The sequence below is a fragment of the Mirounga leonina genome, unplaced genomic scaffold (genome assembly GCF_011800145.1).
Source record: "Mirounga leonina isolate KUSES-001 unplaced genomic scaffold, KU_Mleo_1.0 Mir_151, whole genome shotgun sequence".
Classification (NCBI taxonomy): domain Eukaryota; kingdom Metazoa; phylum Chordata; class Mammalia; order Carnivora; family Phocidae; genus Mirounga; species Mirounga leonina.
This window is the reverse complement of record NW_023270377.1, coordinates 6886895-6897959: the sequence shown is the minus strand read 5'-3', so window position 1 is coordinate 6897959 and position 11065 is coordinate 6886895. Positions and strand designations below refer to the sequence as shown.

At 42.3% G+C, this 11065-nt stretch overlaps 1 protein-coding gene across 6 annotated transcripts in view; it reads left to right on the top strand.

The window, feature by feature from the left end:
- Nucleotides 1-559: 559 nt before the first annotated feature.
- GIGYF2 (GRB10 interacting GYF protein 2) overlaps nucleotides 560-11065 on the top strand; it is a 149978-nt gene continuing 139472 nt past the window's right edge. For 5 of the 6 annotated variants that reach the window (XM_035006842.1, XM_035006841.1, XM_035006840.1 and 2 more), the window contains exons 1-2: nucleotides 624-683; nucleotides 6413-6478. The gene's annotated coding sequence lies outside the window, so the exon portion shown is untranslated. Of the gene's footprint in view, nucleotides 684-6412; nucleotides 6479-11065 lie in introns of all 6 variants that reach the window. The other variant, XM_035006845.1, reaches the window with a different exon arrangement.

The following is an 11065-nucleotide window of genomic DNA, read 5'->3' as shown; positions in this document are numbered from 1 at the left end:
AGAAGGGAGATTTTTAGGCAAAAGGGTTATAGCCCCTGATATGGTACCAGGAGGGGGTCGGAGTTGTGTAGTCCTCAGCTGTCACATTTCAAGACTCTAGAATGAGTTTCCAGTTCTACCAGAACCGTTAACAAGTAGAGACACTGCTTTAAATTTCAGCTTTTGTCGTTTCACCATTTTCTCTAGAATGGCAAACAGGCAGGAAAATGCTGGGTGAAAAGCTGTGGAAAAGTTCTACTGTTGAAAATCAGCTCGTAAATGATGAAAAGCTTTTTGAACTGCGAACGGGCTCTGGATTGGGTGCATAGGACGGTGAGTCACAGGGTGTCTGGCCGGGGCCCAGCTTTGCACACCAACTCTACTCAACTCAAGGGCAGGCAGGGAGCCCCATCCCAGGGACCCGCAGGCGCCTGCGCCCTGCCCCAGCCCCGCCCCCTCCTAGCCCGGCATCCGGGGCTCAGGCAGGGGCGTGTCCGGGGAAGAGGGGCGGGGGGCAGCGGAAAGGAAGGATGTCGTGGGAGGCTGGATAAGCGGTAGGGAGGCGAGGCGGGGCGGGGGCGGAGCAAGGGGCGTGACGGAACGAGCGCGCTGTCACGTGATGTGCGTGGCGACGTGTCGGCCATCTTGTGTTGTTGAGGCTGAGGACTGACTTGGGTTCTGAGACTCCCTGTCCCGGACCGCAGGTAACCAGCGACTCCGTCTCTCTCCCCTGCCCGGCTCCGCTTCGCGCCCCGACTCCGCCGTCTCCCGCCACCCCACACGGAGCCGCCGGGGCCTCCCGCCCGCGCTCGCGTCCTCGCCGCTCCTGCCCGACCCGGCCCAGCCGCATGGACACCCACAGGCCGCCCCGGCAGCGGCTGCGGCCGGCTCGGGCGTCAGGCGAGGGGACAGGTCAGGTGCGGGGCCGGAGGGAGCCTCCTCCCCGGCGGGGGGCACGCCGGGCCCGGGCGCGTCTCGGCCGCCGAGCCGGGGAGCCCCCTCCTCCAGGGCCCGTTGACATCGCGGGGGGGGGTCGAGGAAGGGAAGAGGGTGGTGGGGTGGGCAGTGTCAGGCCGATTTGCTCAGGGCCAGAGGGCTTCCCTTCTGCTACCTGCTCCCCGGGCCGGCCACCCGCCCAGCAAGGGGGTGCCCGGGATAACAGCTGCTTCGGCCAGACAGCTGCTCCTGCCGGTCCTCCTCCCCACACCTGGCCTCCGGGAGGTGCGCCTTTGCCTTCCTGACCGAGCATCTGCACTGGGGAGACTCCTTCCGTGGCGAAAGGATTGGGTCTGGACCAGGCCCGAGGCAAGGTGGAGCCATGATCTGAACCTGGGACGAGGTTGGGAAAGTCAAGCCCGAGGCAGCTTTGGGACCCGAACATTCACGCCAGGTTGAAATGGGCATTAGTCTTTACGTGTCAGCAGTTTCCCACGAAGCACTTTGAATACTTCAGTTTTGTGACTGAAACATCAATCAGATTTATGTTTTCGACCACAGAGGGGTGTATGAAAGCAGCAGCTTGTATGATCGTGTTTGGGAAGCAGTAACGTTGATTTGCATTTATGCAGCGCTGTGTTTTGTTTTTTTCCCCTCCCTGAAAGTCAGAGCACTTAAGCACACCTAGTTTCTCTGTAAGGAAGGTAAGTATTCCAGTTAAACTTACAAGAAATTGAGGATGGGGCCGGAAGCTGCGAACAGTTTCTTATCCAGTGTTACATATCTTGAATTATGGGCAGTTTGGATTCCCAGTGTTGTGTGCAGGGAGGATGTTCTCTCCTGTAGTATTTCCTTTTTAGAACCTAATGACTTCTTAGATTTCAGACAATTTCCTCTTGTCAGTCGTTTCTGTACATTAACTTTCATCCATCTAATATTTGCAGTTCTAGCCTTACAGAGTTTGTTCATTTTGGTTAGAGCACAAATGTGTTCCCTCATTTATTGATGGTTTTATGTGTTTTACCAGTTAGTGTACCAGATTTTGGAGTGCTCAGACTGGATGGAATATGTGCTTTTCTTGTTACATCAGATGTTGACATCAGTAGAGGACACCAGGAAAAAAATTTAGAAGTTGCATGTATCTGGAAAAATGTCACACAGTTCTTCCTTTTCATCACCATTGAGTACACTGGTAATGGTAGTGATTTATTGGGAAAGGGCTTTACACCTTTTCTATACTTGACAGCGTTTTAGGATTTTGAGACTGAGGAGGAAGAAGGGACTATGTACTTCCATTTATTCATTCATTCATGCATTCATTTGTTTGACAACTGTTGAGACTCTACTACGCTCTTGGGTGCTGGGAGCAAAACAGACCAAAAATTCCTTTCTCAGTGGAGCTCATTTCTACACAGATAAATAAAAGCTCAGGTAAAATACCTAGTGTTGTGGTGAATGATGTGGAAAAAAAAATGAGACAGGGGAAATAGGATGATAGGGATTTGGGGGTTAATTTGTGGGGGTGGGGGTGTTAATTTTAAGTAGAGTGCCCTGGGAAGGCTGCAGAGAGAAGCTTATGTTTGAGGAAGGACCTGACACCGGTAAAGGAGCAATTCCTGTAAGTATATGGAGAAGGAATGCTCCAGACTAGGGAAGCTAGGGCAAAGATAACTGAGGCAAAAACTGAAGTGGGAGCGGGTCAGGTGCTGGGAAAAATATGGAGGCTAGCTTAGCCAGAGAGGCACAAGCGAGAGGGAGGCCAGTAGAACCTGTGTACCTTACTCATTGGTACTAAGATGAGAGGGGTTATTCAGTGACTTAGAAATTTTTTCCACACCTCTTGTGACTATTAGAAAGGGAGATCAGATTCTGGAGATTTGGGCCAGTATGCCCAAATCGCCTTCCCTCCATATGACACGCTCCACCCCAGTTTGGAAAAATTCAGGCTGCTCATATAACATATCTCAGGAAATTGTCATGAAATACCTTCTTAAACTTTAATTTTTTAATTTTTTAAAGATTTTATTTATTCATGAGCGAGAGAGAGGCAGAGGGAGAAGCAGGCTCGCCAAGGAGCAGGGAGCCCGATGCGGGACTTGATCCCAGGACCCCAGGATCATGACCTGAGCTGAAGGCAGACGCTTAACTGTCTGAGCCACCCAGGCGCCCCGTTTCTTAAACTTTTTTTTTTTTTAAAGATTTTATTTATTTATTTGACAGAGAGATAGACAGAAGAGCACAAGCAGAGGGAGTGGCAGAGGGAGAGGGAGAAGCAGGCTCTGCACCGAGCAGGGAACCCAATGCGGGACTCGATCCCAGGACCCCGAGATCATGACCTGAGCTGAAGGCAGACGCTTAACCATCTGAGCCACCCAGGCGCCCCTCTTAAACGTTTTTAAATGAGATGGGTGATAAACTGCCTAAGGGATTTCTCAAAAGGAATTGCTTTCAAAGAAGGGGATCTTTGGAATATTTCTGAATATTTGAAAATGTAGGGAAATTAATTTGCTTTGAAGTTTAGACACATCTTAAGACATATAACCTGAAAGAATGATTGAATCAGCATATTAACTTACATTGTTCTTTTTTTAAAATTTTTTTTAAAGATTTTATTTATTTGACAGGGATACAGCGAGAAAGGGAACACAAGCAGGGGGAGTGGGAGAGGGAGAAGCAGGCTTCCCACTGAGCAGGGAGCTTGATGCAGGGCTCGATCCCAGGACCCTGGGATCATGACCTGAGCTGAAGGCAGAGGCTTAACGGCGGAGCCATCCAGGCGTCCCTTAATTTACGTTGTTCTTAATCTGATTAGTAAGAATTAAGAATTTCTCTTAATTCTGTTCTGTCCAGCCTAGTTTTAAATGTCTCAGGGTTTCTTCCACTAATTTATTTGTCTTTTATAAATTTTACATGTACAGAACTTTTTGTGCTGAGTTTTTTATTTCTCCACTTTTACTTTTCAGACTAATTCTCCAGTTCTTTGGTACTTATAAGCTTTTTTTTTTGGAATTTTTTTTTTTTTTCCCCGATTCCCATCTAGCTTATCTCCATATGCTTATTACTAAGCTTTCAAAAATGTTTTCTTTCATTTTAATTCACCTGAGGAATTTAATATCTTGGTTTTGAAATGCTCTTGCTGGTGAGTCAAGTTGCATATATGAAAAATAATTTGTCATAGCTTGCTTGAAGCTCATGAGAAGAGAGGAATTACAACTTCAGGGTGTGAGTGGAGCTCCTTGTCTAAAAGGAGACATGGCAGTGATAGGGATGAAATGGTATTTTAACGAATTGCCTTTTTCCCTCTTGTTCCTTTGTTGAATTTTTGAAATGACATTTCCATATTCTGTCTTTGATGTCCTATCAGCTCATTTGTTCTCATGACTCTGCATTTTAATCCTCTGTATGTTTTGTGTGTGTGTGTGTGTGTGTGTGTGGACTTTCACACTGGAAGATGACACTACTGATAGTGATTGTTGTCTGGGAGGACCTTTTGGGTGAAAAGATTATTCCTGTCCCTTTTACCCTTGCCATTCTAGAAGCTATTTGATTTGTGGCATTTTCAAAGACTGACTTCATTTGTAGTTCTCTATTATTCCCTGCTGATTAAATTTTCAGTACTTTCTGTTTTATTCTATTTCTTATAGATTGTAGTGGGACCAGTCTCATTAGGTTGAATCTACAGCCTATGTTGGTGTTAATCCGGGTATCTTAGAGGCAAGTTAAATGTCTGTTTTCCTTCAGCAGTTTGAATTGCCTTAACATTATTTGGTCATCATTGTAAAACTCTGAACCCAAACCTATTTTTCCCCCTTTAACCCTCCTCTAGGATTTTATGGTGATAAAGTTCTAGGATTTCCATTCATTTTTAATGTCCTGAAAAGTCACATATTTTTAAATATATAAGTAGATTTTCACTCCATAGGCAAGCTTACTTATAGTTAGAGTCCCAATATTTTTTGACCTGATTAGCATTTTTTCATTTTCTATGCTCTCAGGTGACTGAGAAATATAGTAGATTAATTAATTATACAGGAATGCAGAATGATACTTTTGTTGAATTGCATATATATATATATATATATATATTTTTTTTTTTTTTAAAGTAAGCTCTATGCCCAACTTGGGGCTTGAACTCACGACCCCAAGATCAAGAGTCGTGTGCTGTACCGACTGAGCCAGCCAGGCACCCTGAATTGCTCATAATTTTTTGTATGAGGTTGAGGGAGAAGATGGGGGAGGTTTGAAAAACAAAAGAATATTCCCTTAAGTGGACACAATTTAAGTTTATAAAAATATTTTCAACCTATTATATACCTACCTACTTCAAGTTATTAAAGTACACAATACTGTATTTTCTTGTTAACCACGGAGGTTCATTAATTACAAAGAACTTTAATTTATACTTGTAATAGGAGATACTCTAGAGCTTGTTCTCTTGAGTTAGGCCCAGAGAAGACTTTATTACAATGTTCTCCCCTCTTTTTCTTCTGCATGCCCTTATAAAAGTAGACTTAAGTGCATAAAGTTGATTGACCTTTAGGACATTATAATTACATGGCTACTTTTTTTTCAAAAATAAATCACAAGGCAGAAGTGGCTTACGTTGCTTTTTTGCTGTTAATAAAATTATCAACTTTAATTTGTAATGTTTTTTGACTCATAGCAGCATTCAAAGCATTTGATTTTAGCTGAGAAACCGCTTGAAGTTACTGTGTTTCAGTCCACTCCTTGTCATTTGAAATATCACCATTTGTGGATTTTTTTTTTTTTTTAAGATTTTATTTATTTATTTGACAGAGAGAGACCAAGTAGGCAGAGAGGCAGCCAGAGGGAGAGGGAGAAGCAGGCTCCCCGCTGAGCAGGGAGCCCGATGTGGGGCTCGATCCCAGGACCCTGGGATCATGACCTGAGCTGAAGGCAGCCGCTTAACCGGCTGAGCCACCCAGGCGCCCCATTCTGTGGATTTTTAAGATGCTGTCTCAGTAGAGTCTTAAAAGAAGTTTGTGATTTTGCATCTGAAAGCACGCCTGGAGATTTGCTCCTTGGGCATTTTGGCAGTGGTTATATTTCTTGGGGTCACTAATTATTTGCATAGGATATATCCTGTATTATTGTGTTGCTGGCTGTCATTTTTCTATGAGGTATGCTTAAAAATTAATACTAAATCCCCGTAATGTGGTTTTGAATGAAAACCCCAAGTAATCACTTTCCTAAACTTTATATTTCCTAAACCCTCATTTGTTAGCTTCGTCTGAATCACTTAGAACTTTTGTTAAAAACATGTATTTTTTAGTCCCACTCCAGAGCTACTGAGAGTGACTCTTTAAATGTTAGGAAAGTGGAAGTTGGTTTATAAGCACACAATGTGATTCTAATATTTTAACCAGGTTAGGAACCATTTCCTGTTAAAACTATTCATGATAAGAAATTATATTTTTAAAGTTGCCTAAGAGATTGATTATTGGGTCAATTATTTTAATACTTTTGTTATTTACAGTGTTAAAAGGACCTGAACAAAGTCTGCTCACACCTCCTGCTGTGAACCAGCAGAACTTTTGAACAGGTGAGTGTTGAAGGGAAGCACAGAGCTGAGGGCTTATGCAAACATAATTTTTGCATTTAAGGTTTCAGGGGTTTTTGTCCTGTTTTTTTCCTGAGGTTATAGATACTTCTCGGGTACTGCTCAGATTTCTTATGAACCGTAAGAATAATCATGCCCTTTCTGCATTGATCCTGGTGTGGAATTTGTGTCTTAAACTGTTGTAATGATTTTCTGATGGCGTGAAACAGGAAGAGGAATGCTTTGGGGGCAGGAGTAAGGAGGTATCTTAAAGAACCCCGAGGGCTGTTGGCGTTCATGAAGGACATGAACCAGAAACTGGGAAACATTCAGGAGCCAGGACAGTCCAGATAGCACTTACCTCCCTGCTGGCTAGTCAGTGTCCTCTCTTGTCTCTTTTTAGCCTGCTTTAATTGTCTTTTCACAAGCTGTCCTTTTTCTGCTTTAACACATGGGAAGAAAATCACCACTTTATTCCTGGAACCACATATGAACTCAAGCTCTAGTGCCACTAGCCCACTGGTTACTAACTCATTGTCCATGTTTCAAATTCTTGGGAGGGAAGATTTGATTGGTTGAAGTTTGTCCAATTCTCTATCATTGGTCTAGTTAGTATGGCCATAGGGTTGGAGTCTAGAAATACAAACATAATTGAAAGATCCCACTTCCAGGAGTGGATGCAGGTTGAAGAGAAGGTGTAGTGTTGGCTCTTCTAGGCAGAAACCCGCAGAACCTTCTGGATGTTTTTCCTTTCCTAGAAAAATTCCCTGTAGATAGGTTGGCAGTTTCAGTTTATATGTCCTGAAGAGTTAAAATATATGCATATCTTTTGGTCAGTGAGGCCCAGTAGGTCTCATAGAGCATCCTTGTTTGAACTTCCTAGTGCAATGTTTTCACAAAAGTTCTTGATTAAGGGGGTTCAGAGGAGTGTTTGCGAAAAAGGTTTAGCAAATGAACATAAGCAAGTGAGAGGCTTGGTTTGTGGAAAAATTCATTGGTTGTTTATTTTTCATTGATTGCTTTTATAAATTTTAATTTCTGGGTACTTTTTATAGTATTAAGCACCCTTGAGTATTAGGACGCCATGGAGAATTTGAAGAGTGGGACTTGCTATATGTGAACATATAGTCACATTATTTGAATGGTAGCAGGGATTTTTCACTGTTGAGAAAGAATCAGTGAGATGGAGTATAAACTTTTGTACTGACATGTTTTTGTATTCTAGAATTATTAGGTAATACTGAAGCAAGCTTTTTTTTAATGGAGCGTTTTGAAGCCCTGTTTATTTTTGTTTATAGCTTGTATATACTTGGTGACATCTAATTACTTCATTTTTTAATGACTTAAATCTTGTTGGTATATTAGTGTATTGAGATTTTTGATGCAAAGCTTAGGGATTACTAATAAAAGTTATGTATTGTAGAGTGATGTATCCAATGACAGGCCACAGATGAGACTTCCTATGATACTTTTTTAAAAAAAGCCAGGGTTTCTTCAGCAGATTGCAGCTGAATTCATTTTTAAGGTAGAATAGTCTTCTCATATTGTATGTTTTCTTTAATCTGGATTTTGAGGTAAGGTGTATTCAGGCGTATTGAGTTAAGGCTTTGTGAGGTTTAAAAAGATTTCCACATAATCTATATAAAACTTCCACAGGCTTTGGGGATCCCTTTCTGGAAAACATTGGCTTGTGATGAGATTATCAAATGACATGGTAATGTTTATGGAATTGTAATTTTTCCTAGAATACGTTACTGGTTGCTAATTTTGTTCTTTAACCAAAAGGGAGAAAACTAGAAATGTTTACATATTGTTCAGAAGCTGTGGGGGGAATGACAGTTATAGCTTTTCTTCTTATAGTGATATTGTGGCCAGTATGTTCTTTGGGAACAAAGCTCCTTTTCAAGTTGTCCTGGGCCTGGAGGAAGTCTTGGGAACTCTGGTCTCTTCCGTATTGGTTTTTTGGTTGCAGTTAGTGACAAGAATTGGCACCTTCTAATTGGTAAATCATGGCTCAGGCATTGAAGGCATGGTCATATGCAGGGGCTCTCATGATTAGCTCCTTGAGGATTGAGGTGATATCGCCCATACCATGGTCAATTGAGGGACTGGATATGAAACCATCCTGTAAGATCAGTGGGTCAGAGAGCTTTTTTTTTTTTTTTAAAGATTTTATTTATTTATTTGAGACAGAGAGAATGAGAGACAGAGAGCATGAGAGGGAGGAGGGTCAGAGGGAGAAGCAGACTCCCTGCTGAGCAGGGAGCCCGTTGCGGGACTCGATCCCGGGACTCCAGGATCATGACCTGAGCCGAAGGCAGTCGCTCAACCAACTGAGCCACCCAGGCGCCCGGGTCAGAGAGCTTTAATTTATGTTTTGCAACCTGACACTCTTCTTTAGTCTTTTAAACTATTTCTACCGTTTTTTGTTTTTTTTTTAAGATTTTATTTATTTATTTGACAGAGAGGAGAGAGCCCGCACAAGCAGGGGGAGTGGCAGGCAGAAGAGAAGCTGGCTCCCTGCTGAGCAGGAAGCCTGATGCGGGACTCAATCCCAGGACTCTGGTGGGATCATGACTTGAAGGCGGACACTTAACCACTGAGCCACCCAGGTGTCCCTCCACTATTGTTAATGAAGTTTCTGGTAGTATGTTGGGAGAATCTATTCTCTTCCCTACCCAGAGGGCTTACTGTATTGCTTAACTGAGTGATGCAGAGGGGTAGATACAGTTGAAGGATAGTGGAACAGAGTGGGAGATTTGGAAAAGGAGAAAAAGTGACTTCCACAAAATGAATTCCTCTGAAACTTGCAAGGAAATGGAGAAAAAAGAAAAAGGTAATCAAGCAGTATTGAGCACTGTATCATTATGTAGTGAAAAGTTTGTGGCTTTTTAAAGCCACTGGGTGGCTCAGTCGGTTAAGCGTCTGCCTTTGGCTCGGGTCACGATCCCAGGGTCCTGGGATCGAGCCCTGTGTCGGGCTCCCTGCTCAGTGGGAAGCCTGCTTCTCCCTCTCCCACTCCCCCTGCTTGTGTTCCCTCTCTCGCGGTCTCTGTCAAATAAATAAAATCTTTAAAAAAAAAAAAAGGCAGTGAAATGTAGGTTTTAATTTTCTGTTAATAACCTTAGGTAAATAAGTTAACCTCTTGTAGTCTTATTTCCCTTACCTGTAAAGTATATCCCACAGTGGTTGTGGGAATTAAAAATCTAAAATGCCCTGTGTAATGCCTGGCACTCAGTAAATGGGCTCTCAATAGATGGTAGCTTTTATTATTGTTATTGCTATGTAAATAGGTGCATTTTGATTATAAATTTTCATCCTTATAATCTGAATAGAGACAACAGTGAGTTTTCTTTGTAAGTCTTTTTTGTTTTGTTCTCAAGCCAATCAATATTTAAATAGCTGCTTTGTGATGAGTCCTGGGCTAGCCATAGTGGTGAGCAAAAAACACAAGGACCTATCTTCATGGGGCTTATAGCCTAGTGGCAGAGTCAATCAAAAAATCATATAAGTAAATTTCAAAATGTGAAAAGTCTCTCTATCCTTGGAAAAGATACATTTTTAAGACCTAGATACTTTTTAAGTTAAGTGTTGCATTTTGGATCTTGGTGTTCTTGTTGTCAGTGATATTTTATGCCTCTTGATATGTTTGTTCTAAGTTAATTTATGTATTTCTTTTGTTTGTCATTTTTTTCTTTTTCTCTGAGCTAGACATTCTCAACTTTTTGATCTTAGGACTCCTTTCTCCTTTTAAAAGTTAAGAGGACTCCAAAGAGCTTTTGATTTTAGTTCCGCGTGTTTGTATTATATTGAAAAATTTAAAATGATTTCTTCATTTAAAAATAACGATAATCTCATTACATGTTTTTTTTTTTTTTTAAAGATTTTATTTATTTATTTGAAAGAGAGAATGAGATAGAGAAAGCATGAGAGGGGGGAGGGTCAGAGGGAGAAGCAGATTCCCTGCTGAGCAGGGAGCCCGGCGCGGGACTCCAGGATCATGACCCAAGCCGAAGGCAGCCGCCCAACCAACTGAGCCACCCAGGCGCCCAATAATCTTATTACATGTTAACATAAATATATTTTTAAGAAAAACACCCATTTTCTTTCTTTCTTTTTTTTTTTAAGATTTTATTTATTTATTTGACAGAGAGAGACACAGCGAGAGAGGGAACACAAGCAGGGGGAGCGGGAGAGGGAGAAGCAGGCTTCCCGCGGAGCAGGGAGCCCGACGCGGGACTCGATCCCAGGACCCCGGGATCATGACCTGAGCCAAAGGCAGACGCTTAACCGACTGAGCCACCCAGGCTTCCCAATTTTCTAAAATATTTTTATATTTGGTGAAAAGAGTGGCATCGTTTTACCGTTTCGCAAATTGCTTTTATGTCTTACTTTTTGGAAGGCAGCTGAATTCTCATATCTGCTTCTGCATTCAATCAGTTGCTGTTTATTACTTTGGTTCAGTATGGGAAGGACATTCATCCTCACGGAGATATGTATGTAGTTGGAAAAGGGAGGAATATTTTAAGAGCTTTTCCAAATTGCAGTTATTCTTTGTACACCAAAATTTGACAAATAGTTTTTAAAGGT